The following is a 17627-nucleotide window of genomic DNA, read 5'->3' as shown; positions in this document are numbered from 1 at the left end:
AAAGTCTAACTCAAGCAGTTTATCATCACTCAACAGGTTTGCACCATCACTAGACAGAGTGTTAAATTTATAATCCCCAAGATGAATTTCAGACAATCACAGCCCAGAAAAAGTAAACAAATGACAAGGAAACCCTCATTGACACAGCGTATGCAATAATGTCACCCGTCTTCCATTGACCATTCTCTCAGAAAATGATTAGGTTTAATGACCTTTCCTAAAAGCCCATTGGTTTTATAAACAACTCTCACTTATTCATTCACATAACCATGTCCCGGCACATAAGAATAGGAATTAATAAGAGATGGGAGGGAGCAATAGTGACCTGACTGATGCATTTGTATAGGAAACAGACACAGCATTAGTAGGACTATAGCCCTCCTGAGCCCCCTCAGAGTAGGAAGAAAGCTATGGACAGCTTCAGAGGGAAAAGCAAAAGTTTCTAATTGCCTGTTCCTCACAAAAACTGGAACAATAACAAAGAAACTAAGTAGCTAATATAAATGGCTCTTATTTGCTGACCCTGGGGCTAGACCTGCCAACTAGGGAAGAGCCTTAGAGTAAACTCTGGGCTATGGTCCATCTAAAGTTATTGGCTGGATGACTGGTGTGGGATCAGCTAGTGAAGTGCTCACTCCCATGTAAGGATGTCTCTAGGACTTCCTGAGGAAGTTCACTGAAGTAATTCTGAACATTCTGTTCATTCTGTGATAGACACTTCTGTGATTGATAGACACTTATCTGGAGAAGGAGCAGGTGCAAAGTCCTGATCAGGCCTTCTTCAGCAGCTGAAGAAGGGGGTTTCTCTGAAGAACGGTGAGTAGCCTCCATTCCTGTTGAGTACAGGGAGCTTTCATGTGCTGGCAGCTCTGGAGGCTGTTTAGGTTGGCTCAAGCCCTTTTAACTTCAGATTTTTTTTAAAATCAATTTGATTAAAAAACAAAATGCTTCTATGTCAAGGTTCATCATGATGTGAATTTTTACTGTGGATGTCTACCTATTTGGGAATAAACATTTATAATGGAAAGGCTGACACACACACACACACAAAATCAGTCTTATCTATTGCAACAGTATGCTAAACGGAAATACAGTACATAATTAAAACATTTTACTGATCTCTGCTGCTCAGTGGAAAAATTACAAGCTGTGTAGGGATCAGGCCAACATTTTTATCAAGGCTTTCTTAGTGATCTCTTACAAGCAGAGAGACACATTTTGCTAAATAGAGTGTGGGGTACTAGTATGTGCTGTGTGTGTGGTTTGAATGTGTCCCACTGGGACCACTATGCCACAGATCTACAGGGCAGTGCAGAAGTACCGGAGTATATTTTTTCACTTGGGCCAAAATATTCAGAAATGGGGGCCTAAACTTAGACCTGTAAATCTGTATTTAAGTATTTAAATAAATGGTCTGATTTTCAGAAGTGCTGAGCACACAGCAGCTCCTATTGATTTTGATCAGGTAAGTAATACAAAAGTTCCCATGACAAGAAATTCTTGGTAAAACAGAATCAGGAACCATAATCAGCATTTGGATTTGCTAATTTCTGGAGATAGCATGCATACTCCGACTGGACTGCTTCACATGGGGAAAGTGACAAGGCAAGAGCAGCCTTCTCTGATATTACTTCATTAGTTAATAGTTACAAATAAATTCTATTAAAAACATATATGATCCCACAGCAGAGACATTATCCACTGAAGAATTATTGGGGAGAAAACCTTAATACAGTGCTCTTTAAAAGTGGAGTGAAGTTTGGGATACCTGTGTGAGAGACCTTTACCTCTGTGTTGCTGTTCAAATCTAGTCCAGGTTGGTAGTGACTGGAACTCACTATCATCTGATGGCTGCTTAGTCTACTTGAAATAAATGTGCTAGGCTCATGCCAGTTTCCAGTAAGCAGACGTTTACATTACAAAATCACTACAACAATTGGAACCAACTGGCATGCTTGATAGCAGTCTTGGCCCAGAGAAAAGGGATGGAATAGGTCTTATGGAATAACAAACAAACAAAAAAATCCTATCTCCTCTTTGGGCTAGGTCTGAGGTACTGAGAAGAGGATGCACTGAAGCTTGCACTGCTGTTGTCAGAACTGTAGACATTCTGTAGATAAACAGAGCACCCCATTCTCCTGGAGGCTAATCCAGCACCTTACCTATGCACTAATATCCATTTATTAATAACTCATGTCCACTCCCCATTAGTATTTTGTTAAAGTATCTGCTAGAGATAAAAGTACTGGGGAAGTTCCCAGCTGCTGCCTTAGCTTCTCTGGGAATGTGAGGGTTGGTTCCTGCTTCTTTCCAAAAAGAGAGATGACTGACTATCACTTCCTCTTCTGATACTTCAGGACAATAGAAAAGGGAATTTTTAGCATAATGGTGTGAAATCTATTTGCAAACGGGAGATACTGAGGCACTAGAAAGAAACTATTATGTGTAAAGCAGGGGTAGGCAACCTATGGCAAAGACGGCACGCAAACTGATTTTCAGTGGCACTCACAGTGCCCAGGTCCTGGCCACGAGCCCGGGGGCTCTGCATTTTAAATTTAATTTTAAATGAAGCTTCTTAAACATTTAAAAAACCTTATTTACTTTACATACAACAATAGTTTAGTTATATATTATAGACTTATAGAAAGAGACAGTCTAAAAACATTAAAATGTATTACTGGCACGTGAAACCTTAGAATCATAGCATATCAGGGTTGGAAGGGACCTCAGGAGGTCATCTAGTCCAACCCCCTGCTCAAAACAGGACCGATACCCGACAATCATCCCAGCCAGGGCTTTGTCAAGCCTGACCTTAAGAACTTCTAGGGAAGGAGATTCCACCACCTCCCTAGGTAACGCATTCCAGTGTTTCACCACCCTCTTAGTGAAAAAGTTTTTCCTAATATCCAATCTAAACCTCCCCCACTGCAACAGTCTAGAGCCATCCTCTTTGGAACCCCCTTTCAGGTTGAAAGCAGCTATCAAATCCCCCCTCATTCTTCTCTTCTGCAGGCTAAACAATCCCAGTTCCCTCAGCCTCTCCTCATAAGTCATGTGTTCCAGACCCCTAATCATTTTTGTTGCCCTTCGCTGGACTCTCTCCAATTTATCCACATCCTTCTTGTAGTGTGGGGCCCAAAACTGGACACAGTACTCCAGATGAGGCCTCACCAATGTTGAATAGAGGGGAACGATCACGTCCCTCGATCTGCTGGCAATGCCCCTACATATACATCCCAAAATGCCATTGGCCTTCTTGGCAACAAGGGCACACTGTTAACTCATATCCAACTTCTCGTCCACTGTAACCCCTAGGTCCTGTTCTGCAGAACTGCTGCCTAGCCATTCTGTCCCTAGTCTGTAGCGGTGCATTGGATTCTTTTGTCCTAAGTGCAGGACTCTGCACTTGTCCTTGTTGAACCTCATCAGATTTCTTTTGGACCAATCCTCCAATTTGTCTAGGGCCCTCTGTATCCTATCCCTGCCCTCCAGCGTATCTGCCACTCCTCCCAGTTTAGTGTCATCTGCAAACTTGCTGAGGGTGCAATCCACACCATCCTCCAGATCATTTATGAAGATATTGAACAAAACCGGCCCCAGGACCGACCCCTGGGGCACTCCACTTGATACCAGCTGCTAACTAGACATGGAGCCATTGATCTCTACCCGTTGAGCCCGACAATCTAGCCAGCTTTCTATCCACCTTATAGTCCATTCATGCAGCCCATACTTCTTTAACTTGCTGGCAAGAATACTGTGGGAGACAGTGTCAAAAGCTTTGCTACAGTTAAGGAACAACACATCCACTGCTTTCCCTTCATCCACAGAGCCAGTTATCTCGTAATAGAAGGCAATTAGATTAGTCAGGCACGACTTGGTGAATCTATGCTGACTGTTCCTGATCACTTTCCTCTCCTCTAAGTGCTTCAGAATTGATTCCTTGAGGACCTGCTCCATGATTTTTCCAGGGACTGAAGTGAGACTGACTGGCCTGTAGTTCCCAGGATCCTCCTTCTTCCTTTTTTTAAAGATGGGCACTGAGCATTAGCCTTTTTCCAGTCATCGGGGACCTCCCCCGATCGCCATGAGTTTTCAAAGATAATGGCCAATGGCTCTGCAATCACATCCGCCAACTCCTTTAGCACTCTGGGATGCAACGCACATCCCATCATCCAGCACCTTAAATTAGAGTGAATAAATGAAGACTCAGCACACCACTTCTGAAAGGTTGCCAACCGCTGGTGTGAAGGATACAGGTATGAGAGAGGGCACAAGAAGAGTTCATTTTATCATTAAGCTTCCTCCCCCTCAATTGTTTACACAGTAGAGTAGTTCTAATATTAGTAATGCAGGATGGCAAGTTTATTTTTTTAAGGATAATTGATGTGGCATTTTCAAGTGACTGGGCTGCTGATGTAATGCCAACAGACCCCAGTCACTGCCGGGCGGGATTGAACCGGGGACCTCTGGAGCTTAGTGCATGAGCCTCTACTGCATGAGCTAAAAGTCAACTAGCTGGTAGCTAAGACTGTAGAGGCAACTCATTAATCTCTCTCTCGTGGTCTTGGTGCCACTGGGTGGCACACAACACCACACCCAGAAGGTGTGTGGGTTACACTGACACCTGCGTGTAATGACAGACAGTACTTTTATATTAAGTAGCTCAGCTCATGTCTGATCCTATATTCCTTGTTCACTCAAAACTCACATAGAGGTCCATAGGAATTTTAGATATGCAAGGAATGCAGATTAGAATCCGATTGCTGTTCAGTAAGGCTGCATAGTAGTAACTGAGGGCATGGTATGAAGATAAGGGAGTTGCACAGGTATTATTGAGGACATAATTAGGCCAGCAGGCTTGTTATTATTGGTGATGATATATTAAAAGAAAAGACTCTAGCTTGACCCTCAGATCCCAGGCTAAGTTTGCAGAGCTGCAAGTTAGGAAAAAAAAAATTTTTACTTTGAAACTAAGAAAATTTTATATGGAATCATTGAGAGACGCAGGCTTCTCCAATGCCACTTATACAAAGTCACTTTTCAAAGTAGAATTGCAAAATTTAAAAAATCCTTCTCCTCCAGACGCCACTTTCTCCCTGTAAATGCAATTCATTTCCGGCTGCTGTGCTCAGATCTAAAGGACATAGGATGACAGTCACTTAAGGTAAGTTATTATTCGGGCCCTACCAAATTCATGGCTATGATAAACGCATCACGGACCATGAAATCTGGTCTTCTGTGTGCTTTTACCGTATAGTCTACAGATTTCATGGGGGGAGACCAACGTTTCTCAAATTGGGGGTCCAGATCCAAAATGGATTTGGGGGGGGTGTCGCAAGGTTATTGGGGCGGGGGTCGTGGTAATCCCATCCTTACTTCAGTGCCGCCTTCAGAGCTGGGAAGCCAGAGAGCAGAGGCTGTTGGCTTGGCACCCAGCTCTAAAGGCAGTGCCTCTCCAGCAGCAGCACAGAAGTAAGAGTAGTAATACCTACCATGCCACCCGTACTTCTATGTTGCTGCCTTCAGAGCTGGGCTCCCAGCCAGCAGCTGCCACTCTCCAGCTGCCCAGCTCTGAAGGCATCACTGCTGCCAGCAGCAGCGCAGAAGTCAGGGTAGCAGTACCACAACCCCCCCCAAACAATCTTGTGAACCCCCCCCCCACAACTCCTGTTTGGATCAGGACCCCAACAATTACCACACTGTGAAATTTCAGATTTAAATAGCTGCAGTCATGAAATTTATGATTTTTAAAATTGTGTGACCGTGAAATTGACTAAAATGGACCGTGAATTTGGTAGGGCCCTAGTTATTACATTCTAGTGGCTGCCAGTATATAACTCCCCAAATGTGATGCTCTCCATAAATGTATCAGAGGATTTTCAGTGGTGGCCCATCAACATACCAATATATTTTGTGTAATTAGTCTGGGGATGTTTAGTGTCTGAGGCCCCTGTGTAGGGTGTTTAGTACTATGGACCTGTGTCATGACCTGTTGATATCTATGAGAGTTTGTCACGTTGCCCCCTGCCATTCTCTGAACCTCTCTGGGAGTAGAGTCCCCCTAGGTGGTCATTTTGTAGTTTGTCCCCTCAAAGCAGTATAACCATGGTAGTTTCATTGTGTTTAAGGCCTTTTATACCCAAGGGGAGAGCTAAATGGGGACAGCATTGGACCTAATGGCTTTTAAAGTTACCACTGTGCCATTAATTGTACCATATATAGGACCAGCACCCACTGGCTATGAAGCTATGGTTTGGTCATCCATTTATATCTAACCATTGACTCTGTGCCTCTATATCAGGGCTGCCTCTCACCTTAGACATAAATGCCCCTTTTCCCCTCCCCTCTGCAGATCTGCCATCACAATGTGTATTGAAGTTCGTGGACATCAGAAACGTGGGCTCATGAAAGTGAGGTTACAAATCGGTGTATCCATGTTCAGAAATTAAACCTCTATCATTTCAAGCTTCTTTTTGTGTTAATGTTTTGGAATTCCATGTAGGGGGTGACCGTATTTAAGAAATACAAAAATTAATAAATGCAAGGAAAACCAGTTCTGATCATCATCATCCTTTAATCATAAGTCTGATAAAAGGGGATGTGTCAGGTATATTGTATTACAATGTTCCACAAGTAATAACTACTGGCCAGTATAATTCAAGAGAATTGTGTGTCTTTTTGGATGATAAATTCTCCCTGGCAGATTGTTGATCGCCCAGTGACCTGTCAGTTAGAGGAAAACCAGGGATCACAGTCATGGTGTTGTGGAATAACATTATGTATGGAAAAATTTAATGAAAAATAGCTATAGAAATAATTAAACTGAATGCACCAGATTCATCTCTGGTCTAACTTCACTAGAGTACCAGGGATTAGTGTATATGGTTATATAAAAGAGTACATATAATTTGTCCTTTATATAAGACTCTTCTTTTCTTTGTATAAAAAAAATCAGCATAAAAAAAAACCTAGCCATGACAGTAGCTGAATATAGACAGCATAGCTGATTGTGTTAGATTTCAAAGGAATTTATGTGACCTTTTATGGATACAATTCTGCACACCATGTTTTACATTTGAGCCTTGGCAGATTGACATGTAAATGTGAAGTGGTCTTGGCTGTTATTTGTCTAGTTTAAGGCCTTTCCTGCACTTCCTTCTCAGGGAAAACTGCCATTGGCTTCACTGGGGCATTTTGCCTGAGTAACAAGTCCAAGATTGAGTCCTAAAATTACAAACCAATCTCTTTGAAATAATATAAATGAACATACAACTCAATTTGGAACTTTTTTTAAATTAATGTGGAAATTGGGGGCATTCACATTTGCCCTCTCTTGCCCCTTGTGTTTCAGTGTTAATATCAGAGAAACCATTAATTTTTTCAATGACTGTTTAAAAAGCACTGGCTTTTATAAAACTTCCCAATCAAATTAGAAATCTAGTTCCTTTCTATTAATATCTCTGGTTTTGACTGACTTGTTTAGTTTATCTTTGTTTGTTTATCCACGTGATCACTTTACATTTTCAGAAAGTTAGATGATGAGAAAGATCAGTTATAAAAACTAAATGGAGTTAACAGTTACTAAGGAAAATGCACCTGGCGAGAGCTATCCTAAACAATGATTTCATTGCCATAGCACTCTCCTGAGACGCTCTGCTTTCATATCCTGTCCAGTAAATGCTGAGATTTAAGATAGAACCAGTGCTGGAAGTTTGAGCTTGGTAAATTAAGACACCATTTCTCATAATGGGCGGTCAGACTAGTGATGCCCTCTGAATTCCAGTACTGAAATGGAAGGATCTGAAATTGTCCAAATAAATAAATGCAGGATGGAGTTCTTCTCATGTCACTGGCTGGAAATCTGCCAAGGAAGATCGGGCCTAAAAGATGTATTCTATTTTTACTGTGCATTTTATGGCATGCGCAATATTAGTTTAATGCCTAATTTACCAAGGAATATAAAAACCACTGGAAAGGAAACTGATCATATATATATTGTAAGGAATAGCTGGGAAAAGAACAGCTTTTCTAAGATGGGTAATTTCTCATGGGTTAAGGCGGTAATAAAATGTCTTACTGTATCCTTCTAATTTATTATGTACCTGCTGAAATGACTCAATTACAGAAATCCAAGCCTGCTGTCTTGCAGGATCAGGGTCAAACTCTGGTATGCCATCTAACCTGCATTAGGATGTATAATTGGTCTCATAACTTGAGAGACTGAAAAGACTGGACTGTTTGCATCAGAGATTATGTTAAATATCTCTCATGTCCCATCTTATTCATCTAATGAATGACAGAAAGAGGCTAGATTAGACACTCATCCTCCCTTTATTACAATACATGAACTAGGAGACTCTCAATGAAATTGAAAGGGAGTAAATTTAAGACTGATAAAAGGAAATGCTTGTCCGCACGGTGCACACTTAATTTGTGGAACTCTGTCACAGGATATCACTGAGGTCAAGAGCTTAATGGGATTCCAAAAATGATTAGACATTTACAATGGGTAACAAGCCTATCCAGAACCATAACAGTTAACAAGCAATGGATTAACAGTGTCTTTTTTGGGTCAAACTAGCATTTTTTAGCATCCACCTAGAGGTATAGCCAAGTATACCTTACCCAGTAGTAATAAAACACTGGTATTTTACACAATATACCAATTAAAATATAGACTAAATAAACACAATTAGCAGAAGTAGCAAAGAAGTGAAACATGAGTAAGGAATTTGTAGCCAGACTGTTTAAAACTCTGGTTTTAGTTTCGATGAATTGACTCCTGTATAGCTTAAGTTGCTGACAGATCAGAGGAAAGATCTTCCTGAAAGTTTCTACACTCTGCTACTTAAATTGAGCACTGAGAAAGATCCCACTCAAGTTCTTTTGTCTTCTAAAGAATCATCCAGCAAAATCTGGGAGACCTTATATATTTAAAGTTTACAAAAGCAAAAAAACCCCAAAAACAGTGTTTTTTGGGGGTGTGACAGGTATGACTCACCAGAGTGGCGCCTCCTACTGTTCACCCTGGGGATTAGCTCTGCAGGTCAGTACGCTCTCTCCCGATGGCACCTCACTTGTTGTCCTGGCTGCTCTCAGATCCATGTCACTCCAAGGAACACGGCACCCTCTTAATGACACAGCCCTCCAGCCATGTCACCTTCTGGGGGATCTGCATCAACTATCCAGGCACTTCCACAGTGGTGAGTGCGGGGACCTCACCAACTGCTCTGGTTCCTGGCCCAGGGACCTTTTGAATCACAGTCACCTACTGTGTTCCTTGCCTTGACTACCGTTGCATTTCTCTGAGCCACTTCTCCATGGCCACAGCACCCTACTCAGTACCAGTAGCCCGTCCAGAGCTGCTTCTCTATTCCCCAGGTCCCTGCCTGCACTGCTCTGTCCAAGGTGCTATGGGGTTGCAGCCTACTTGGGGCAGTTTTCTCTCCTCAAGCTCCCAACAGTGACTGACTGACTGACTTTGGTCCTGCAGCTCCTTTTATGTGAACCCACTGGGCCATGATTGGCTGCTCCTTGCAGCCTCTCTCCTATTGGCTGCTTCCCACAGAGCCTCCCTAGGGCTCTATTAACCCCTTGTATGCCAGTGTGGGGTGGACGCCCTGTCACAGAAGGGAATCCCTCTTGGGGTATCATAATGGAGATCAACCCCAATTTCACCCCCTTTTTGCAGTTCACTTTTAATTAATCCCTTTGTCCTGACCGTCTGTGACTCCTAAGGCCACTGTAACAGCTTCTGCATGTTACATTGCCATCCTTCTATAATTTATTCATCTTGTATATTATCTGAGTCTTAGTTTGTGAGTTCTTTGGGCATGAGTTCTTTTTGAGTTATCTGTTGCTATAATGCCTAGTGCAGTGGGCTCTGATTCCTGATTGGGATCCTTAGGTGCTGCTTGAATAGAAATAATAATAATTAATAAAAATGAATGTCAATACATGTCAGACAATTATATAATTGGATTCTGTTCCTCCTCTCTTAGGGCGTGAGCCTCTCACATGCTGTGAAGTGCTGTAAAACCTCAGTACATTGAACTCAACTGGAAAGTGTTGTGAGGATATGTGTACTGTTTCTTTAAATCCATAGGAGGAAACAAGGCAGGATGTAGGTGGATCTGCTCATAGGCAGAAACTTTACAGTAAATCAGAGCTCAACAGAATAGCTTTAGAGATAATGCTTTTTTCCTAATTCTAAAACCATTCCTTGTTTGGCATTTGAATAAATTGACTCTTTGTGTCCATATAAAGCACATAACATTTGCAAGCACAATTGCCAGGAAACCACTAAGGCCAAATCCACTGTGATAGCCACATGGAAGAGATATCCAGGTTTTTATGGTTCTGAATTGCAGAATATTCTGTTTTGCATTATCCTGGCAATACAATCTGAGGGAACATGGGAAAAGTTGCCAAGAGCACTATTTATAAAGTTCCTTTAAATTCAAGAGCAGCTCACATTTTCTAATCAATCTGTAGTTTCCCGTATACATATAATCACATAAAAAGACATGAACATATTACTAAAATTGTAACAATATTTATTTAAAAATGGAGCTTTTATATCTAAGTAAATGTCACCAGAGTTTCCATTTATTCACTTTAAATAGGAAAGAGCAGTTTGGAGCTAGAGTGCATGGTCTTAATGTGTTTAATACTTGTCCAAGAAACAAGCAGACAGGAGAGAGTCAGTAAATGTTTATGCATTTCAGAAATACCTTCTGCATCACATATTAGGTACTCAGACTATGAAAGTACATAGTAACAGGAGATTAAAAATAATCATATAATTTTACCTTCAAATGATTGCAGAATATGAAAGCACAAATTCTAAATCCAGTTCTTCAATATATTTGGCTTCTAATAGCTAAAGATCTTGAGGCAAAATAAAATAAATTTAAACAAAATATTAAACGCAAGGGGTAAAATTCTGGTCTCATTGAAGTCAATGGAATTTTTGCTGTTGACATCAGTGGAGATGGATTTCGACCAAGAAATTCACAGAAACTGCTTAATTGGTAGGGATAGGAAGTGAATCCCTGGTCTTGCATCTAGATCCATGTGGGCAGACTCCTGCACATGTGTGGAGTCCCATTGACTTCAAAAGGTCTCCATCCATATGAATCCAATTGCAGAATGGGTGACCAAATTCTTTTATGTGACATTTAAAAAAATATGCCAAGTAATTTAATTTTTGTTTTTAGATACAATTACTGATATTTCATTTTATCCAGATTATTTTAATTATTCATGTATTGATTATCACAGACTCTTTGGCATCCTAACATCTGAAAGCACATTTCTGAAAAATGTGGTTTCACTGTGAAAGACAGGGAAACATCTGAGATGCACTCATTTATTTTTGTTTGGAAAAATATTTCAATGTAGTTAATGATGCCCCTCTTTCTGGAACAATCTTCCTGGGGGCATACTGAATTTAGAGAGAAGTCTTTGTTATGTCAACCCCGTAAAAGAATTCAAAATCCAAAACACACCACCAACAAATATTATTTCTTTAAAAAAATTTATTTTCGGTAACAGAGATGGGTTTTTAAAAAAATGAACATCCTTCATACTGAAATGCTGAAAGGAAACTAAAATTGAAAATCTGGTTTGCGGGTTAGCAGGTCAAGAATATTTGATAATCCATCGGTGAGGGGGAGGTATAAGTTCTGGAAAGTGCATTTTAGCAATACCAGACAGTTGAATTTGTGGTATGTTGTAAGAGTGGTTGACTCACTTCCAAAGTGTCTGGAAATATCCGTGCACGTTTTCTAAGATTTCTTTCTTTCTGAAAACTGTTTATTAAGGTTAAATTACAATAAAGTGTTAATGTACTACATTGTACATTAATTGTTCAGGATCAGGTTAATATTCAAAGACCTTGGCTAAAGATTCTGGCTTGCCAGCTGGAGAGACATCCTCCTCTGAGTATGCTAGAAAGGGGGACCAAATTTCTAAATGCCTATCCTCTTTTTGATGTTTTTTTCTTATTTTTTAAACATTCTGGGTCTATTGAAGTCAATGGGACTACTGCAGGAGTAAGGACAGCAGCCCTTGGCCCATCAAACTTAAGATATTTTTGGGAAAGGTCAATCCCAACAAATCTGCCCTTTAAAGTCTTAATTGTAATTTTATTTGCACTCAGTTGCATTTTCAGGTTTTTAGGGAAAATTAAATGGAACAGAAGTGAGTTTAAACAAATGCAATGGTTCAAATTGTGCAGAGATGTACTTCAATTAAAAGGGGCTAAATAGAGTGTATATCAGAGTAGAATTTGACCCCATTTTATTATTTAGTCCCATTGATTTACATGCCATTCATCTGCCATCACTCTGATTGCGTTGTGTGAAATTAATCTCTGTAGGGAAGGCCAGCACAAGTCTTAAGCACACTTAAGTACCACATAAATCCTCATAGTAGGGCTCAAATGGTACATAAATGGTACACAAGTCTGTGTTCTGTGCTGGAGTGAATGTCACCCTTTGCTTGTATGTCCTGTCCCTTTTGCCACCTTTCATCTTTTTTGTCTTTCTGTCTTTTTAGATTCTAAGCTCTTTGGAACAGGGATCATGCCTTTGTGTATGTCTGCAGGATGGACCGGTATTGGAGCCTGACCTGAGTGTGGTGTGTCTCTGGGCACTACTGCAATATAAATATATAAACGGAAAGATAGTAGCTTGTTTTCTTGCTCCTCTTTCATTATGGTGAATCATGTAGATTATTATCTGAGTTTAAAAATAATTAGATAAATTCATGTAGGATAGTTCCATCAAATGGCTATTAGCCAAGATGGTCAGAGAGGCAATCCCATGCTCTGGGTGTCCCTAAACCTCGGACTGCCAGATGCTAACAAGGGACCATAGGGCATGGATCACTTGATAATTGCCCTGTTCTGTTCATTCTTTTTGAAGCATCTGGAATTGGCCTGTTGGAAGAACAGGTTACTGGGCTAGAAGAACCATTGGTCTGACCTAGTATGGCGTTCTTATTGTTGTCCTTCTTGACCATTGTGTTTAATTTTTTAAATAATTCACAAGATTTATTGCCATTTTTAAGTAGAAGCGTTTCCTTCCTCTTCACGTTAGCTGATGGATGGCACCTGCCTCCTAACAAGTCTCGGTTTAAATCCACCGCTAGATCGCGCTGTTGGATAATAAATGGTAGGACCAATTTCCCCCTCCTACTCTAATTCTTTTGTGGGCGCTGCTGCGGAGAACGCGTATAGAGGGAGGGGAAAACCTTCAAACATAGAGCGAGCAAGAGAAATCCGGTCCCTAGTCCTAGTATCTTCCACGGATGCAGCAGCGCTGGAACCGTGGCGCTCCTGTTCTTAGCTCGGGGAGAAAAGGCAGAGTGCTGGGGATGGAGCATCCAGGTGTAATGTCTCTGCAACACCGCTGCAGTGGATACACCAAAGGGGGGGGGGGCAGCTTGTGTGGCTGCGAGTCTGTGGCTGATTTGAATGTCACTTCGGGCTGCATTTTGAGAGGCAAACGCACAGCTTGTGTGTGTGTGGGGGGTGTGTGTGTGCGCGTGCGCGTGCGCTTGCGCTTGGCTTTTGTGCGTGGCTTCCTAATTTACAAATACTTGCTGGGGATGGGGAAAGATTGGCGCCCAGCCGTGACCATGAAGCCCCCACTTTAATCTGAAGGGGGAAAGCCTCCTGCAAGTGTAACCGTCTGTAATAAATGTTTACGATTTCCTGCACACGTGGTGGTAAATGGCATATAAAAGCTAAACACTGAAAGGCTTTGAAGTCATACCGAGCACCAAATGTAGCCTGCAAAAAAGCCTGGTTGTTCCATGAGACTAACACGGCTCTGCCTCTGCGCGTTAAAGAGGGCAGGGCTGTAAAAAGAAATCACCTTATTTTACGTGTCCTGCAGTTCTGTCTTTCAAAGAGGGCGGTGTCAGTGCCCGGAGGGGTTTCCTGGTGCTTGGCAGGCTGCCTTGGATGGGTGAGCGCAGGTATGAATCAGGCTGCTTCTGGGGTGGAGGAAGGCGAGAGCTGTGGGTCAGTGACTGCAAATGCACACGGGTATGTGCAGGAGCATGCTCGGGTGTCTGATTTCGGCAGGAGAGTGTCTATGGCTTGGGAGTGTTGAGGCTGAGAATGTCTGCGTGTGGCTGGCTGACTCCAGGCGGTGGGAGAGCCTCCAGATACCGGAGTCACTCTGTATTGCTACGTTTTCGCTGTATAGCTTTTGCCTTGTGAGCCCCGTGTACAGACGAGGGAGTGTGGAAGTGTGTGTGTGTATCGGGGCGTTTGTGTGGCCTCGCCTGTGCGTATTTCTGTTTCTCATAAGGTACCTGTCTCTGATATACACAGTATATGCAGGTTCCTGAAGTTGAAATTGTCTGTTGGTCTTACCCTGCCACTGGCTGATCAAACTAAATACATCCGGATATTTTAATTACAATCACCCAGCTCCCTGATCCGAGCTCTGTTTAGGTCTCCACGCACAGGAAACACCTCCGCAAGGTACCCGATAACGGAACCGTTTATTTCAGGGAGTTGCAGTGATAAACGTATTATTGCCGTTGCAAAGCGTACAGTCTCTGGGCCCTTAGTGTTATCATCAGTGGGCAGACACAGGTAGCGATGGGCTGGCCGAGCTCCGAATCTCTGTGCCATGGTGTCTGCGCCCCCCCCCCCCCCCCGAGCTATTCCCTTACAACTTTCCCCTCGCCCGGGGCGAGTGGCAGACATTTAGGCTGGATAATAAGTGAAGGGGTTGAAAGCGGAGGGGGCAGGGCGGGGTGTGCGATGGCGGGGGAGGAGATAGTTGGGGATGGGGAAAGATTGGCGCCCAGCCGTGACCATGAAGCCCCCACTTTAATCTGAAGGGGGAAAGCCCTGGCTGGGATGATTTAGTTGGGGATTGGTCCTGCTTTGAGCAGGGGGTTGGACTAGATGACCTCCTGAGGTCCCTTCCAACCCTGATATTCTATGATTCTATGATAGGGAGGCCGGATCGGGAAGATGTATCCTTTCATTTAGGTTCAGTTCGTTTTCTCTTATTCTGCCCTCCCTCCCCAACAATGGATCCTCCATGTCCCCTTTCCATCTAGTTAGATTCTGTCAGCTCGAGGCTCTGTTGTGTGTTGTGTTTACAACAATACATCTCTGCAGCAGGGGTGACTAATCCAGCACACATGCTGGTAGCCAGGGCGCTTCTTCAAAGTGTTTCCCCTCTTCTTTCTTGGCACGCTGCACGTTTGACTTTCCTTTGATCGGCTGATAATCTAGCGCCCTCTCGCTGCGAGCCCCACTGTCCTTTGCCAAAGCCCGAGCGGGCATGTGCTTGTATTGTGTGTAAAGGGCAGATTGCGACAACCGTCGCTAGCGTCACGCTTTGCACTCAGCCGAGGAGTTCTTTTTTTCGTTTCTGCAAATGGCCTCAATCACTGGCAGTATCGTAAAACCACCAATGCAGGAAAAGGACCCACTTGAAATAGACAGTTAGTTACTGGAGACTTTCTAACCTAATTCAATCTGCGCCCTGGACCGGGCAGCGATCCCCCTCCGGCAGCCCAGAATCGGTGTCCCCGCCACCTAACGCTGTTCGATTAAGGTTTTTGGTGTCCCCCCCCCACTCTTCCCATTGTTCCCCAGTTTGAAAAATCGTCCTCGCCTCCGCCAGGGAAACCTGATCCGGCTGCAGCTTGGCTCCCAAGCGGAGGAGACAGAGATCCGTCTGGCCTTGGCACGCCGGCCCCTGCCCCCTTCCCCGCCCAGGGCACTGCTGCTGCGGCGCTCGCCCTCCTCATGCCTTAGGAATGTTGCGAAGTATGCGCAAGTTTCCAGCAGTAGATCCCCTTGCTGGAGGAGAGAGGCGCGCATATATCATCCGGTGGCAGCTGTCCACCTTCCCTGCAGTTTCGTAACCGCTTACGAGAGTAAATTGCGAGTTGGGAACAGCCCTCTCTTAAGGAGCAGATTGGGGAGAGGCTCTTCCCACTCGGAGAAGGCAAGTCTTCCCAGGCGCACCCCTCACGTTGGGAGCTACAGCAACCCAGGCGTCTCGGTCATTGCAGCTGCTTCTGCTCCTCCTCCTCCTCTGCTCCTGCTACTTGCTGTTCCCTCCACAAGGTGCCCCGGAGCTCATCTCTCTCCTCCTCCCTTCCTCCTCTCTCCAGGTCCTACCGCTGGGGCTGCAGGCGCCGCCGCAGGAGCTGCCCCACCACCGAGCCCGCTACCAGGCAGCTGCCACTAAAGGTCTGTGTGCGCGCAGAGCAGAGGGAATCCCCTTCCCTCCTCTCTTCCGAGTCCTGTTGCCTTTCGGTGCCGTTCACACACACACGCGCTTCTGATTGATGCACTGTATATGCACTGACAGCTAATGGCACAGGACAGAAGGGGGACTAGAACGGGGTGTCGTGTGTGTGTGTGTGTGTGTGTGCACGCGCGTGTGTTTCACAACCTAGGAGTCAGGCTTAGAAATGAAATTGAAGTAACCGGCGTGGGCGAGGAGGCGATCGATGAACTGGGGAGCCTTCTCGCCAGTGGTGACGGCAGCTGCGAAATGCCTCTGCAAGAGGAAACACCTATCGTTGTTAGCGAATTGTAGGCGATTCTGCTGGAGAGCTGCTGTTTCCTTGAGCCCTCAGGAAGCGTGGCAAACTGTTCGTGGCTTTCCCCACTGAATACGTGATGCTCGCTGTTTTGATGAGCTGTACGGAAAAGTGAAGATTTTGTAGCAGATCGCATTAAATGGTGCATTTGGAGATGGCGCTCCGCGACTGACTGTATCTACATTAGATAGATAGATAGATGGTGGAATGTGTTACCTAGGGAGGTGGTGGAATCTCCTTCCCTAGAAGTTTTTAAGGTCAGGCTTGACAAAGCCCTGGCTGGGATGATTTAGTCGGGGATCTGTCCTGCTTTGAGCAGGGGGTTGGACTAGATGACCTCCTGAGGTCCCTTCCAACCCTGATATTCTATGATTCTATGCCCAGGTTAAAACATGTTGGAAGTAGTTGGGTCTAATATGAAATTAGTTTATAATTTCAATGTGGGTTGCTCACGTGAAATCATATCTGATTAACGTACTAAGAAGTCTATTCTGAATAGCTTTGATGACCGTATTAAAGACACGTTAGCGCTGCCTTCATTTGGCGGGATCTTCCCTCCCTGGTGTGTGCAGCCCCTTGTAAGTAGCTTCTCCTTGTTTCCAATCTAGAACTGTCTGACAGCTATTTGTGTGGGAAAGTGACAAAAGTTGCTGATTGCATAGGCTTGGAATGACTTTTTGCTAGTCTTCGGAGTGGAGTTGGTATAACATCGAGATCAAACTGATACCGGTGCAAGGTCTGTGGTAGCTTTTGAAGTTACTGTCTGAGATCCAAGCTAAGAATTCGGTCCTGGTCCAAAGACAATCTGTTTTGATTTCAGTACAGTAAGTGAAAGGAGCATTCCTCCCTCCACGTAAAGGCGGGTCAAGACATTTACGTTTGAAAGCAGAAAGTTGAATGAAGTGTTGCTAGGCAATCAAATAAATGTTTCGACAAAAAAATTAAAAGTTTTATTTTTTTGGAAAAATCGACCAGGAATGCCAGTCTGGCAGCGGCAGCAAAGCACATGTCTGGCTGAAATGGTTCATTTTTGC

At 43.6% G+C, this 17627-nt stretch overlaps 1 protein-coding gene across 6 annotated transcripts in view; it reads left to right on the top strand.

Moving 5' to 3' along the window:
• The first annotated feature begins 15897 nt into the window (after positions 1-15897).
• The window catches only part of COL12A1 (collagen type XII alpha 1 chain), a 135076-nt gene continuing 133346 nt past the window's right edge, over positions 15898-17627 (top strand). For 3 of the 6 annotated variants that reach the window (XM_084623180.1, XM_084623181.1, XM_084623182.1), the window contains exon 1: positions 15906-16237. The gene's annotated coding sequence lies outside the window, so the exon portion shown is untranslated. Of the gene's footprint in view, positions 16238-17627 lie in introns of all 6 variants that reach the window. The other 3 variants (XM_084623178.1, XM_084623179.1, XM_084623183.1) reach the window with 3 other exon arrangements.

The sequence above is a fragment of the Lepidochelys olivacea genome, assembly GCF_965140295.1.
Source record: "Lepidochelys olivacea isolate rLepOli2 genome assembly, chromosome: 3".
NCBI classification, from domain to species: Eukaryota; Metazoa; Chordata; order Testudines; family Cheloniidae; genus Lepidochelys; species Lepidochelys olivacea.
The sequence above is the reverse complement of the archived record's forward strand: the minus strand, read 5'-3'. Positions and strand labels throughout refer to the sequence as shown.